The following is a 16,870-nucleotide window of genomic DNA, read 5'->3' on the forward strand; positions in this document are numbered from 1 at the left end:
GTCTACAGGGCAGATTTCTGCAATTGGCAGAGGCATGTGTGTATATTAAACTATGTGTCAGTCATTTGTTTGGTTTAAAAGTCATCTTATATGCTTTAATATGCATTATTAAAAAACAGAAGAGTGTGTTTGGGATATCTGAAAACAATCATTATTTTTGTAATTCCATTTAGTGCCACCTTTAAATCACACAAAATACTATTAAACATTGCATTTTAAACTGCACAGAAATCACTATACTCTGTAGGTTTGACTAAAACCATATACACAGCTGGAGCTTTGAAGACCAGCTAATAGCAGATCCTTCCAATCTATACTTCTCCTTCTTATACCTTCTCTAAATTATAGCATGTATAGTTTAAGTATACACTATCATTTAAAGCTAGGGTGGGCAGTTTCAGAGAAGCTAGAAATAGTAAGCTAGCTTTGAAAATATTAGATCCCACCCTCCCTGCAAATCACACTCCAAAGCCACACCTGCTCCAAAATACATAATCGTGCACAGGATGACCCGAGGCTAACCAGCAACATGATGAGTTATGGCTCAGATGACCTCATGTCCCATTCATTGCTGAGAAAACTTTACAGTTTAAGGTGGATAATATTACAAAAATAACGCCTTCAATTGTCGCTCAGTCTGCAATAGTGTAATGGAATGTGCTGATAAAGTATCATGTCTGCTCGAGCATGGTGTGTGGAGGTATGCAAATTCATACGTTGACAGACAGCCTATTGTAGCCCTTGAGCCGAGGGATGTGATTGGATAAACATTTTATGGTCCAATACAGTAAATACATAAAAGTACATTTTTGACCACTTAACTTAGTGATTTCTATTGGGATGTGAAGAGACTCTCAACCAGCATAAAAAAAAGAAATAGAAAGAGAGAGAAAGGGAGAGAGAGCATAAATACCCCCAGAAGCATCATGCATATTCAAACTCCCATGTACACGTACAAATATATTTAAAAGCAAAATACATTATTTGTGTAAAAGGTATGATTATAAGTATATTATAATTATATTTCCTTCATGTCTACTATTGTCTGTGTGCAGGGTGGAGAGAAGTTAGTTTCTCATTTTAGGTTCACTAGTATGCCTCTGTGCATATTAGAATTTGATAAACGTCTCCATAATCAGACTGAGGAAATGGAATGAGTTCAGCTGTTATGATATCATCAGTCAGACAGCCAGACCAATCATCTCGTCTCATCTGAATATGAATTCCTTCAGGCTCACGGAGAGACAGAGGATCATGGAATGTTGAGCATAATTAAAGGAAAATCTCACAATTGCAGAGTTATAGTTAATCTGAGGGCCCTCCTGGGCCGACTATCAGATCTCATCATATGAAAAGTTGTCATTGTCTGTTTTTTTTTTTTGTTTCTCTTTTCCTGTCAGCTCGTAAACTGTTGTAGCCTGTGGTAAAGTGATATTTTACAGCATGCTAAGTGGCTGGGAATGCTGGAGTTAATCACTGCAGTTCATCTGAATTTGTGTCTGTGTGAATTAGATGTAAGTGTTTTAACATAGCGTTTAGAGCAAGTTTGAACAGCCCTCATTTCCTGACATCACAGGATGGTTCTCCCCTTCATTTCATTGGGTGTCTGGATTGTTTTATTGATTTAAAGTATGGCTGTATATTAAAGAAACTTAATCCTCTTCACCCCTATTTCTTTTTTTTATCACTCTCTCTTTCATTGTGTTACGACTCAATCCTTTGCACACACACACACACACACACACACAGATATGCACCTCTAATTAACTTTGGCTGGGATCAGAAGGTTAAGTAAAATTCTATTTTAGATCTTTGATAATAAGATTCAGTATGCAGTATTTCCCCCCTATTCATAAAATACATTAATCAAACAGACAAACAAAAAAGTAATGTACAATAGTTTTGTAATGTACATATAATTTTTTTTTTAAATAAATTAATACTTTTTATTTAGCAGGGGCACATTAAATTAATCAAAAGTGGTAGCCAATACATGCATAATATTACAAAAGGCTTCTATCTGAAATTATATTCAATTAATAATAATGATATTTCCAGAATATTGATGTTTTACTGTTTTAGATCAAATGAATGCAGTCTTGATGAGCATAAGAGATTTCTTTCAAAAACATGAAAAAACATGACTGACCCTACACTTTTGAAGAGTAGTGTGTATGTTTATGATCTGATAGATCAATCTGTATGTAAATACTTTAATATGGTATTGTATACCTTTAATTATAAATACACTCAATTACATTTTTAAAATGTTTATATTAAATATTTAATAATAATAATAATAACATTCCCTTTATTAAATAGTCTTTTCACTTAATATATACAGTACAGACCAAAAGTTTGGACAAACCTTCTCATTCAAAGAGTTTTCTTTATTTTCATGACTATGGTATCAAAACTATGAATTAACACATGTGGAATTATATATGGAATTATATACATAACAAAAAAGTGTGAAACAACTTTTGCTTTGATTACTGCTTTGCATTCTCTTGATGAGCTTCAAGAGGTAGTCACCTGAAATGGTCTTCCAACAGTCTTGAAGGAGTTCCCCGAGAGATGCTTAGCACTTTTTGGCCCTTTTGCCTTCTGTCTGCGGTCCAGCTCACCCCTAAACCATCTCGATTGGGTTGAGGTCCGGTGACTGTGGAGGCCAGGTCATCTGGCGCAGCACCCCATCACTCTCCTTCTTGGTCAAATAGCCCTTGCCTTCAGTGTGACTCTACAATTTTCATAGTCATGAAAATAAAGAAAACTCTTTGAATGAGAAGGTGTGTCCAAACTTTTGGTCTGTTCTGTATATTTGGGATTTTTAATTTTACTTTTATTCAATAGGACAGTTTACAGCACTACGCTACATCATTCAGCACTTTATACAATACAAGTACTGACTGTAAGTTAAGGAGAAGTAATCTGCATACAAATTGTGTTCCTAAATGGACAGACCCACTTGGCTGTCAGATCACCAACAGAATACAAAGAATTAAACACATTGTGTGCTTTAGACAGCACTCTGCCTGTTTGCTCTTAGCTTTTCTTGTGCTTGATCTTGACTACCACAGCAAAACCCTCCAGCTACAAAGCAAATATTCTCTGTTCTCAGGGTCTATAGTGTTTATAGGTGAGTTATCTGTAGGGTGTGTTTTTTGAATAATGATGTGAAGAGAGAGTGAGAGGTGAAATAGTTGTCATCTGTGTATGTTTCCGGGTTTGTTTTTGTCAGCAGATTTTAACTGATCTAAGCCCTCTTGCTGTCAGTTAGCACATCTAAGCCCTCTACCATATGCATTTTTCATAACACTCAATGACATTTCTCATTTAGTGAGAATAAACTGGATACTCTGTTTTAGCCGGCATGTTCTGTATGTTCTGTATGTTCTGCATGTTCTGGGTGGTGGTGGTGGTGGGGGGGGGAGTGTTCATGTGGTTAAATTTTGGCAGGGAAGAACTGATGATTTGAAGAACAGAATTTGGCAGATGCTACAACCCAGTTTGCATATTTATACCATACACTACAAGCATGAATGTTTTGTTTTATTTATTTTTTATTTGTACTGTAGCTGACAACACACTCTTCTCAATGTGTGTGTTGTGTTTGAATAAGCACACAAGTTAACCATATACGACTGTTTCTTGACATCCACATGACTTTGTATCCGGGCTTAATTGTGTGTGTGTGCGTGTGTATGTGTGTTTTAGTATGTGTGCAAGTGTTTTGGGGCAGGGCTGAGGTTGTCAGTGTCTGCTGAGTGCTTTAAGTTTTGCAGAAAACCAAGAACAGTTGTGTCTTTTCCACTATTTTCCATCCGCCTTTCATTCCTTCTTCACTTCTCCCTTTTTTTTATTTATCTGTCAAGTACTGAGTTGAACACCCACACCCTCATACTCGCACGTACATACATAAACAATCCAGACATGTGGTCTGTTCCAAAACGTATTGAGTTACCTATGTAGGCAGCATTTTAAGGAGCTTTCAACATGAAGGGTAGTTATCTTTATTATGCTGCATCCTTAGCTACCTCATTTTAGGCAAATTCTAAAGTGTCATTACAATCTCAAAAATGCATTTCGGAAAGCTCAAATTCATACAGAAAAAAAAAAAAAAACGTTCAGTGGCTTTAGAAATCTATTATTTTATACAATATATGTGCTAATGTTTTATGCTTCAAGTGTCATTAGATTATATAAGATTCAACTTTATTGTTATTGCACATGTAAGGTACAAGGCAACGAAATGCAGTCATGCTATTAGCTTAGCATCACATGCAGCTTTTAGAGCGAAAGCAATTCCAGAGAGCATTACAACAAACTTAAATTCATTCAGTAGTGAAAAAATATTGATATAAATTGTTAAATGTATTAAGAAATGTATTTTTTAAATAATATTTGTCTGTGTTATTTAGCTTTTTAACATACTGATAAGTGAGGTACCAAATTTTTTATACCAAAACACCTAAAACAAAATTATATATATATATATATATATATATATATATATGTGTGTGTGTGTGTGTGTGTGTGTGTGTGTGTGTGTGTCATTTAATGTGGTTAATTGTGTAAATTAATTTCACATACTGTTCAAAATATCAGGTTTACAGTCAGGTCAGTCACTAAAAATTCTGGGCCCTGTGCACTGAATTTGCTATGCGGCCCCCTCAAAATCACATTATTTGGGTGGGTAGGGTTTGCGATTGCACAATTTGTCATATCCCCGGGCTGATCTGTCTGTTTTTCCCTTAATTTTGTTGTTGTGTTTACACTTACCATGTGCCTCTATGTCATGAAGACACCCTCTTGTTCCATTCATTATCTTATTATTGGCCCACGCCATTTGGCCAATATTAGACATATTTAGTCTCCTCATGTGTGCTGTCTTGTGTTAGATCGTCATGTTATCCTCCATGCTATCTTTGCTCCAACCACGTCTTGTCTAGAGTTGTTGGCTGTGCACATACCTTTCCAGTTTTGTTTTCATCTTTTATTTTGTTTTCTCTCTCTCCCTCCTGCTTCAAGACTGTTTAATAAACTGATTTTTGGCACCTGCAAACTGAGTCCATGTCTCGCAGTAACCGAACGATCTGACCGGTTATGGACTCAGCAGGTACAGATCTCCTCAGATCAACAGGGCATTATCTTGGGCCAGCATGCCTCCCAGCTAAAATCCACGTCCCATGATTTCGAGTTTGTAAATGTTCAGTTGTTTGATCTGCCTGCCCAGCTCTATGAACTTCGCAGGGAGACTTCAGCTAATAGAGGACACCACTGGCTTTTCTTCTTTTCGTCATGACCCTGAACATCGTGCAAACAACCCACCTCCCTATGACGGGAAACCCCAACTCCTGCAGAGCCTTCCTGTCCCAGTGCTCCCTAGTCTTTGCTCTACAGCCTCGCTGGTAAGCCCAGGAGGAGACTAAAGTGGCTTATGCTTTTACCCTCCTAACAGGCAGGGCCCGTGACTGGGGAAATTCAGTGTGGGAGGCCCGGGCTCCCTTCTGTGCTTCTTTTGATGACTTTCAGCAGGAGATGGTCAAGTTATTGGATCATTCTACTTGTGGCAATGAGGCGGCAGCCCAGCTGGCTTGTTTACGTCAAGGAGACCATTTACTGACTGAGTTTGCCTGGAATCAGGGGTCTTGTAAAGCTGTATTCCATGCTGGACTGGATGAGGAAATCCAAGATGAAATCATGAGCTTCCAACATATCTTTGATGATCTTGTCAACTTGGCCCTCCATGTAGAGAGCCGCCTTTGCCTTCATAGCCAATGATTGACTGCTCACACCTCTTATAGGGTTGGAGAAATGACCAGTGCCTCCATCTCTGTCCTGCCTCTGCCTTCCCCTGCTGACCCTGAACCAATACAGTTGGAACAAGAGAGACTCACACCGGACTTTTAATTGTACTGTTACAGTTTGTCAGCAAATGCCCACTAAAAGCCAGGGCTCATCAGTAGCCAGGGGGATTCTGGTGGGTGCATCTCCCCCTGTCTCCCTCGGTCTCATCCGTCCCTACTCATCTACAGCTGGTGCTAGATTAATCTTTGTTAAGAAGAAGGATGGCTCCTTGGGCCCTTGTATTGATTACAGATGTTTGAATTACATTACCATTAAGAATAGGTTCCCCCTGCCCTTAATGTCATCTGTCTTTGAACTTTTGCAGGGAGCCAAGTTCTTCAGCAAGTTGGACCTCTGCAAGCTTATCATCTGGTTCGGATTCGAGATGGGGATGAGTGGAAGAAAGCATTCGTCACTCTATCGGGACACTATGAGACCGGGTGCTACCTTTTGGCAAGACAAATGCCCCAGCTGTCTTCCAGGTCCTGGTCAATGATGTGTTGAGAGACATGGTTAACAAGTTTGTCTTTGTGTACCTTGATGACATTCTAATCTTTCCCCCCTCGCTTCAGTTACACACCCAACATGTATGTCAGATGCTACAACAGCTGCTGGAGAACCAGCTGTATGTTAAAGCGGAGAAGTGCGTTTTCCACCCCAAGTCAGTTCCTTTCCTGGGCTATATAATTTCCGCAGATGAATTTAAAGCAGATCCCGCTAAGGGTAAGGGTAGTAGCCAAATGGCCACCTCCAGACTTACGCAAGGCTCTGCAGCGGTTTCTGGGATTCGCCATCTTCTACCAGCGCTTCATCCAAAACTTAAGTCAGGTTGCTGCTCCCTTGACAGCTCTTACCTATACTAAGGTACCATTTAGGTGGAATTCGAAAGCTCAGGGGGCCTTTGATGAACTCAAGTCCCGAGATTCATTTCTGCTTCTGTTCTTTCATTTCCATATCCTGAACATCAGTTTATTATGGAGGTAGATGCTTCCAAGATTGGAGTAGGTGTGGTCCTTTCTCAGTGTTCCCCTGGAGATGGGAAGGTACATACCTGTGCCTACCACTCTCACCATCTTTTAGTTTTTTCCATCCTGCATCCAGGCAGTGTTTAATCTCCTCCAGCTCTACCCACACTCGCGTTCTCTGATCGCTGTTTCCACGGTATCAGCTCTTCTTCGCCTCGCCTCCAGTGCGCCACCAGCTCTCTGCCTCAACTATCAGTTTGTCTCTGCCTTGCTTATTGGAATTCATCGTCCAGGAGGCACTGTTGGATCTGTTCCTGGCTGCCCTTTACCTGGATTGTGTTTTCTATTTTTGTACTTCAAGACTGTTTAATAAACATATTTTTAGCACATCCAAACTGTTCACGTCTCACAGTGCACAATTATCTTTAATATGTATGCAATTGCAATATCACGTTGCGCTCACAAAACAACCTATCAGCACCCTTGACATTGTTTTTTGGCAGTGACCCACCTCTCAATACTTCAGATGAACAAATTTTACATATAGCTACTCTAGAATAATTATTTGGTGACAGCTAATTTGTCCAGACTGCTGACATATTTACCTGTTGTAACTTATCCTTTTTGTTTTGTGCTACAATTGCACTGCATCACTAGTATTGTGCTTTTATTTTTAATATAAAAAACAATTATTTAAATCAATTTCAGCTTGAGTCTCATGCGGTTTATGCAGTGCATACCCCCTAAGTTAAGCAATCCAAATTGCTCTACTATGATAATCTATGACAGAGTGTTGTCTTAGAAGACAGCTGACTATGTTGCCAGTATGCAACGCTCATTAGGTTTTGGGACAAATCTGTTGTGTTTAGGTGATGTTTTGTCTTACTCACTTAAGACATGTACACATGTGGCCCTTAAGTTTGTGTCATGGGGGCTCCATAGCAGGAAGTCGTCCAAATGTTTTGATTTAGCATAATAGATTCTCTCTCACTCACTTCACTCTTCATCAGTGGCTTTTTCTTTCTCTGTGTCACACATCTTATTTTCTTTTCTTCTCTGAATTCTCAATTCCCGTCTTTTTTTCTTGCCATGAGGTGATCCAGGCTCGAGGGAGTGCCAAGAGAGTTACAAAAATCGCATTCATCATGACACACAAATGAAAACACACACTCGCGACACGTCCTGTCTAAACAATGCTCCTTGGCTAAGTCTGGGGGAGTGATTTGAGTTGGTGAAAAGGGACAGCACAGGAAGTGTCAGCAATAGAGAGTTGGAGGGTTTGGAGAACAGGAGCAGCCTTACAGCGAGGAGAAAAACTTTCCTTGCCACAGCAGCAGGCGGAGTGGCTCTCAATCTCTCTTGCTCCCTTGTTCACGCTTTGGTTGTTGTTTAGCTGTATGGTCCTGGACAGGGTAAATAGGGTGAGTAACACAACCTTTCTATTTCTCTTTCCCTGTACTTAAAGGGATATTTGAAACATCGTTAAATTTCATTTATCTTTTGAAGCAAACCTTTTTTTTCACCTAAGCTTTTGAGAAATGTTTAGAGCATAATTAAAACACAAATGTCGACTCCACAGCCAAACCTCTGCATTCTTAATGCTGTATCCATTACTTTTACAATTCAGCAAGTTTATAGTCTTCCTCCTCTTGCTTTTATTCATTCTGGTTTATAGTCTACAATGTTTCATATATAAGAAAAGGTGGTTAAGAAATTTGTGCATAGTGAGGTAGGTTCTCTGAAATGTTTTTGGAAACATTTGACATGGATCATGGTCAACTCTTTTTGTAGATTGTTCTTAGACCAAATGAAATTTTGTTTAGGTGTGAAACTTTTTATGTGCACCATGTGCCTTCGATTCTTTCTCCTTCAGTAAGGAAAGTTTCGTTTTGACCAAACATGGCATCAATGTGTTTTTTTTTTGAGAGAGAGATTAGCAACTCATCTGTCGCTGAGAACTCTATCTATCATTGTGCAACCACAGAACTGTGGTTTTACAGCACGCACACAAATACACAAACATATTGTTTGTGACAACGTATTCCCGTTGAGAATACCTTCTTACCACCCTGTTGCAGTTCCTTTGAAACCCATCATTGGCCTTCATGATTATGCACACTTATTTCCATAGATTTGCAAACATATTTTATAACCAACTCATGAGATCCCATTCCACGCCTGTCAGTTGCGAATTATTCAGATGCCGTTGACTTTATTTATAATCAAGTGAAATCTTAACTCACTGTTTTCAGAGTAATGTCTGCAGCCAGATTTTCTTCTGGGTTATGACAACTTTTCCGAGTTTCTCCCTCCGCGGTATTTAAGTAGATTTGCATCTGGAGGTCTTGGGCCGCATCCCATGCATGTCTGGAAGGAGTATCAAAGCTTTTCTCTCAAAGCTGGTTGTCCAGAGATGCTGGATATAAATTTGAGTAAGATTCAGTAGTGCTGATAGCTGGAACTTTAGTTTCTGAATCTGTACGTGTTCAAGCATCAGTGTGTTTCTCTGGAATCAGAAGCTAGGGAACGAGGCCAGTGTAATAGATTCTTAACTATTGGGCATGTTACTTATTCTGCACTTCTGAGTTTTTCTGTCCTTCCAGCAGCCTACTAAAACAAGCGCTTAACCAGCAGATCTTATGCTCACTTCTTCTGCTCACCCATCCAAGCTCTCTTGTTCTAAAGTGGTATCACTTATCATTATGGTCAATTTCAGTTATTTTTATGAGTAGTATTTTGGATGACAGTATAGTCGTTAATTACCCTTAGTGCCAAAAGGATAAGTTACCTACCTTTAGCTTTTTTAATTCATCATGGTCAACAAGTTGTGTGATTTGTGGGTTCACTAGGGGGTAATGGGATTGTGTTGTCTTCTAAGGGGCCTTTAGGTTAAAGTACTACTAACAAGACCATCTTAGACCAGCAGGTTTATGCTTGCAAGATTCTGGTCTAGGTAGCTGACTTGCAATCCTGGTCTTTTCAGTAGTGCTGTGAGTCTGCAGCCTGAGGACCAGAAAAGTGAACGTGCCATGCTATGTGAGTCTCACAAGCCAGACTATCAATATGCAGCATATTCTGGCCAAGAACTGCAGCACATTTCCAGCTTTCTGATCAACATGTAATAGTGTTTTTAATGTGATGTCTATGGGTTTGATATCAAAGTACTACCACAATTATAGATTGATGTTCAACTGCTCAATTGAATATGCAGACACTGATTGCAGTTGTCTTTGTGCAAGGAAGCACTCAATAGCTGGGTTACCAGCTATATAATTTTATGTAAATCTTGGGATACTGCAGAGAAAATACAATATAGAAACACCAACATGAGAATAAAAATGTGCATAAATGTGCTCACTTGAAGTGGATGAATGATTTATATAGTAAAAAGACATGGAATATAATTACATATAAATTAATAGATGCACATTTAAAAAGCAGTGTGTCTAAATAAATACATATCTTTTTTCATTGATTTGTTTGAACAATTGGGATGGAAACGATTGCTCCATTTTTGTCACATAAATTAAAATAACAACTTGGATATGAATGGACCTATTGTAGCAGCCCGGTAAACTTTTATGAACTGATAATAACTTATGCATCCAGACTCAAATAAACTGCCTAGTGGCCAACCAGACGGACCAGAACCAGTGGATTTTGCCAACACTTTATATTTTTATGTATAATTTGTGTTGTACAGGCTGTCAGAATCTGAAAATAATGCCATGATAGCATGCTGCACTGATGCTAACACTTTTAGCTGAAATGACCTGAAATATACTATAGTCATATTAGCTGCTGTACGTGAAATAAAACACAATGTCAAAATAGAACCATTTTATCCTACACTGTCCAGTCTTTTCCAGGAATGCCTCTCACTGTTTGTTCCAACCCAAATTTTCCTGTAGGAGATTCTGCAATATTTGAGAGTAAAGCAAGACAATGATGTCATAGCCAAAATCACTGAACCATCTGATGAAACATCTGCCTCAATTGAGATGGACTTAACCTTTTACTCTCAACTGAGTGCTTATTTTCCTTATGCCTTTGCTCTTCGATTCGGCACACGATATCACCGTGTTTCCTCTGTTCTTGAGCTCTGTACGACTGCACCTGCAGCACCATCTAAGTAGTCTTCATCCATCAGTTCTCCATTAATTATTAATCTTTTCTGAGAGCACATGCCCCTTTTATACAAGGCTCACCAAGAGATACGAACTAATCACTAATTGAATCGCCCTCATTTAACAAACTTCCTCAAAGGTTCCTTGACACTTATCTAATCCTGCTCTTTCAAAATTGGAAAGTACTACATTCTAGTTGTGCAGTTAAAAGACAAATCTTTTTCTCTTCTATTAAAACCCTGCAAGTGTTAAGACTAGAATGAAGCTAAAGTCTTTACAGTATTTGTAGTGTTTAGAAGAGGCTGGCCTGATCGTAATAGTGGTCAGTAACTACACAAGTTACACTTCAAAAAGGAATCTAGGTAACACTTTTCAATAAGGTTCCATTAGTTAATGTTAGTTAATATTTTAACTAACAAGAACGAACCTTGAACAGCACCTTTATTCATATTTATTAATATTATTTAATGACAGTACAGTAGTTTATTGTAAGTTCATGTTAATTCACAGTGAATTAACTAATGTTAAGAAGCACAACTTTTGATTTTAATAACTCCTTTATAAATGTTTACTTAACTTTAACTAAGATTAAGAAATGTAGTAGAAGTATTGTTCATTCTTAGTTCATGTTAACTAAAGCAGTTAACTAATATTAACTTTATTGTAAAGTGCTACCTGAATCTATTTACATAGGAAAGACACTCACCTGGATAGAAACTCTGGAAACCCTTTAGAATAGCTAACAATTATTAGTTGCTTATAAGCATGCATATTACTAGAATACTAGCCACGTATTAGTGCTAATTAAAAACATATTAATTCCTTATTCTACTTGACCTTATTCTACATCCCTAATCTTACCCAATACCTAAACCTAACAACAACCTTACTAACTATTAATAAGCAGCAAATGAAGAATTTATTGAGAGAAATGTTGTAGTTAATAGTTAACAAGTGTTACCTATTCTAAAGTGTTACCGAAACTCTATAAAGACATCTTTCCCTCATTTATATCTCTCTTATATTTCGTAATTTTTGCTTCAGAAAGCCATATTTTTTACTTCCTCATCTTGAAGCTGAAGGGTATAGTTTCTGTGCCACCACCATCTCAAATCAAAAATGCAAAAATACTAATTGTTTTCACACAGGTTTTCCAAACACTCCCCATTGGCTGTACAAACAGTAGCCCCACCCAAATCTCACACTATTGGTTGAACTGTTGCTATGCTGGACAAGTCAGAATTCTCATACAAACAGCAATGTTTTTGTTGCGCCACTGTTTACTCTTTTCAGTAGACTCAACTTTGGTAAACTGTCAGTTTTTTTCCAGCATATTAAGTAAAAAAAATAAGTCTTGTTAATCAGTAATCTGCCCCTGTAATAATAATTTGTGTGAACAGGAATAAAAGTGGTGGTTTATTTCCACTAGTGGCTATTTTAGCTGAAAACTACAGTTAACTATATGTAAAGGTAGGATATGTGTTTAGTGTTTAGCAAAAATGCAGATAGAGGCTTTTTTTTCAATGAGCTTATGTTGAAAACATTACATACTTAAATTTCAAATTCTGCTTTCCCTTTTACTAACTCACTCTATCTCTCGCTTGAGGAAGGCGGGAAAGTGACAGCTAACCACTGCTGTTACCTCACGCCATGGTGAGGAATGAGGCTTCCCACAACTTACATAAGCCTGAACTGCTGGCTTGCTTGGCCTGTATAGGGGTTCTTAAGGCCTTTTTTATAGTTTGCCACATAAAGAAGGGAATGTTGGATGAATGGATGGTCTTTGTTTTTTCTCTTTTATGATCTGAATACTGGCCCCAGACTGGTGATCTTACATCAGCCATCCATGGTTTGTCTGTATGCCTTGCAGTGAAACTGATTATCTCATGAAGTAAAATGCAATTCCCTGTTGCGACATGGAATATCAAAACTTTAAAGGCAAATTCTGAGAGACTGGGATTACATATCTGCTTATTAGTTCTGTATAACAGCTTAAGTAAATACAAACTACTGTGGTAGCTCGTTAGCTTGCTCAGTCAAAATCCCGATCTGATGCTGTGGAATAAAAACATGTATATAAAAGTTATAATTTTATGTGAGAGTAGAGAATATGGAGTCATAGGAGACATGAAACTAGCACAGCTATGTTGGAAATTGATTTCCATGGGCAGTCAGATATACAGTTTAGCAATAATTATATAAAAATATCCAACTGTAGATTACAGTGACCAATCAGAATCAAGTATTCCAGGGAGCTGTATAATAAGTACTTAAATGGCCACACAGGATCAAGGATCTTAAACAATGATTAGTTTTCTGTAGTTCAACACTGTAGTTTTCAAAATGTTGAGGGGTCTGTGGAAAATCTGAGAAAAAAAATACAAAATATATTTTTCAGGTAAAAAAAAAATTATAATTATAATAAACTAAATGTTTGAAAAGATTAAAGTTTTTAAGGAATTTCTATGGAATATTTTCTTGTAAATATTGCCTTTTATTGGCTTGATCCCTAGTAAGCATTATTTTCTGACATTGCGTTATTGATAAACATTATGATAAGTACTAACTAACAAAGTTATCAAATCTAATACAAAGTTAACTTGATACAAAGTAGATACTTTCCAGACAATATTTCTGTAATTTATTTTGGCTTAAGTAAATTGACAAATTAATAACCTACAATTTAATTTTGGAAACAAATTGTCTTTATCATATAAAGCATTAAAAAGTTTGCCAACCCTTGGCTTAAACTGAAATATGGATTCAGCATTTTCTTCAGAGCATCAAAGTATAGTCTTCTAATACTCATGGAATCAGCCATGTGCCCTCTTCTCTATACCAATCACATCCCTACAGGTAGTAATGCATGGGGAGACCTGTGCTATTTTCCTCAGATTAGCCTGTAACCTACAGGCACCCCATTGCCATGGGAACCACTGAGGCAATCAAGAGCAGATCACCTACAAATGGCACCAAGCAGATATTTCACTGACACCAGACTGGAGGCTGATATCACTGCAGTCCAAGACAGATTTAATAAAAAAAAAATTGGTGCATAACTCATCCTGCACCGTTTGTGCTACAGACATGATGATGTGTCAAAACATGCGTCTTGCTGAGTTAGAGGTGTGCTAAAACTACGATGTGATTGGACAGGAATTTGGCCTGGAATTGTGGAAAATTCCTAAAGGATTCTTCATTAAATGTAAAATCTAGTCCGAAAAAATACAGTACACCACCATTCAAATGTTTTGGGTCAGTAAGCTTCTTTAATATTTAAATTCTTGTATAGACAACAATTTTGAAATTGAAGCTGAATTATCAGCATCAGCGTCTTCAGTGTCACATGTTTTTTTTTTTCAGAAATCATTCTAATATGCTGCTTTGGTGCTCAAGAAATATATATTATATTATATTATAGTATATTATATTATATTATATTATATTATATTATATTATATTATATTATATTATATTATATTATATTATATTATATTATATTATATTATATTAAGAATATACTGAACTACTGGTTAGAGAGTTTGACTCCTAACCCTAGGGTTGTGGGTTTGAGTCTCGGGCCAGCAGTACCACGATTTAGGTGCCCTTGAGCAAGGCACTGAACCCCCAACTGCTCCCTGGGTGCAGCAGCAAATATGGCTGCCCACTGCTCCGAGTGTGTGTTCACTGCTGTGTGTGTGCACTTTGGATGGGTTAAATGCAGAGCTGGAATTCTGAGTATGGGTCACCATACTTGCCTGATTGTCACGTCACATTACATCATTATATTATATTATATAATATTATATTAAATTAGTTATGTAAATAAATATATAACAAATACCACCAAAAAGTTCTTGAAGTCATTCCTTTTCTCCTCTAAGGAAACACAGAGTGAAAAAAAATCAGTTATTCCATAATTTTTTCAGGGTTTATGGAACATTCATATAATGCCTTAGAGTGTCCCCACTTTCATCTTATAATTACAGATTCATCAGCCATGTGCTCTTTTTATCCCAGCTGGACACGAGCATGTGTGTGAGAGAGAGTTTAAGTGTTGAGTAGTTAATTATGTTCGGTCTTTACTAAGTCTTTGGCTTATTAAACTTGGCTAATCTTAATAAGAATGGATGAAATACCTCTAACTACTAACAGTCAGGACCTTTTTCCACGCTTTTATGTCATTCCACTTCGTCTCTGTCCTCTCGTTCTTTTTTCCTCATTTATCTGCGCTTACCATATGCTAATGACACCTTATCATTTTCCGCTTTATAATCAGCTGTTAGCACGAATGTACAAAATTGCACTGCACAGATTGGTCTTAATTCAACATGAATTTTTGATGTCTGCATCGAGGGCAATTTCACTTTCTTACTGGCTGCTAGGAAGGATTTTCCATAAGGCCTATTCGGCTGCGGTCACATGATTATTCGTTTTCATGTGACTGGAATGTGTCTGAGACATAAATATGTTTGCAGGCAGCTAAATGAACTAGGTGAAACTTGACATGCAGGAATAGATTAATGCATCTGGCCAACTACTAGACGCTGAAGTGAAGGATCATCTTTATTATCTTTGTGACCTCTGGTCTCTGTTTCTGTGCCAGATCTTCTGATACGCTCTGATAAGTGAGTCTAGCAAGATTGAGTGGAAAAAAGAAATAGCTGTTAGCCAATTTGGATTTTTTTTATCCAGTGATGAAGCCTCCTTCTTTGGAAATATAACATACTTGAGTTATGGACAGACCAAAAATAAAAAATAAAAAAAATAATTATATATATATTATGGAACCATGTTGGTTAAAGCTCCAGTATACAATTTTTGTAATAGACCACAAGAGGGCGCATTTCCAACAATAACAAAGGCAAAGCTTGATGACACTATGAAGCAGGTGACGATGTCTTTTTTAATGCGTTTTCACCATAGCAATCATGATCACGGATGAGGTAATTTATTCGTTTTTGTATTACCTGTATATCTGATCGTATTATTTTATGTCATCATAATTAATGAACTGCAAGGAATGTGAAATGTTATACTATATGTAACCCCTCTCTCCCGGGTCTTCTATGACGCTCCTTGCACTCACCCCGAGTGGGGCTCGAACCCGGGTCTTCGGCATGGCTACAGCCACTAGCATCTTTCGCTAGTACGTCTCTTGACATCGGGGAGTGAGGTTTACCTGCTGGCCTCTACTCGCTGGCCTCTGTTACATATATTATCCTGTTACAACTTACAGCTATTTGTTAAATGATTTGTTGGGTTAATGTTGTGCAGTGTTACGTGTTTATGGTTAATGCCGTGTTGTTTAACGTGCTCAAACCAATCGTTCTAAAAGTACATTTGAACGAACATTTGCAAGTAATGACTAAATATATTTTTAACAACACATATCCGATTGTATTTAATTGTACTGCCATAATCTCGGTCACCACATGTGATAAAAATCCTTACCTTAGTACAAAGATCAATATAACTTTGTTTATAAGTGCTATTATTGACAGTTGCATATGTTGCAGGGAAACACAGATACATCCTCACTGGAATTATCAAATCCAGATGAGACCTGGACCATCTCTACTGTAACTATTACGTTACTTAACAATAACTATATAAATAATTGATTTGCTTACCTGTCTATCAATACACTCGCTCGAGCAGACTCTCTGTCAAGTCAAGATTGTCAAGATTTTCGCACAGCTCTCTCCATCTCATAAACGCCTGGCCGATATTTATCATGGTTTTATTCCTCCGTTTGTCACACAGTCTGCGTGTATCTGAATATGGACGCTTACGTTTTACTGGCACTTTAATACTCGCCAAAGAGTAATCGTGATCCATAACAACGACAATCAAACCATATGCGCGGCTATAACATAACCACCACTTCCGCATTTGACCATGTGATATTCCGGTGTGGTGTAACAT

At 37.6% G+C, this 16,870-nt stretch overlaps 1 protein-coding gene across 14 annotated transcripts in view; it reads left to right on the forward strand.

Moving 5' to 3' along the window:
- Nucleotides 1-16,870, forward strand: part of LOC127946191 (sickle tail protein homolog) — a 135,732-nt gene that overhangs the window by 52,381 nt on the left and 66,481 nt on the right. Inside the window, exon 1 of one of the 14 annotated variants that reach the window (XM_052542570.1) lies at nt 7,587-8,236. The exons of the other annotated variants lie outside the window; for them this stretch is intronic. The gene's annotated coding sequence lies outside the window, so the exon portion shown is untranslated. Of the gene's footprint in view, nt 1-7,586; nt 8,237-16,870 lie in introns of those variants that run through there. 14 annotated transcript variants of the gene reach the window in all.

The sequence above is a fragment of the Carassius gibelio genome, chromosome A24 (genome assembly GCF_023724105.1).
Source record: "Carassius gibelio isolate Cgi1373 ecotype wild population from Czech Republic chromosome A24, carGib1.2-hapl.c, whole genome shotgun sequence".
Lineage (NCBI taxonomy): Eukaryota > Metazoa > Chordata > Actinopteri > Cypriniformes > Cyprinidae > Carassius > Carassius gibelio.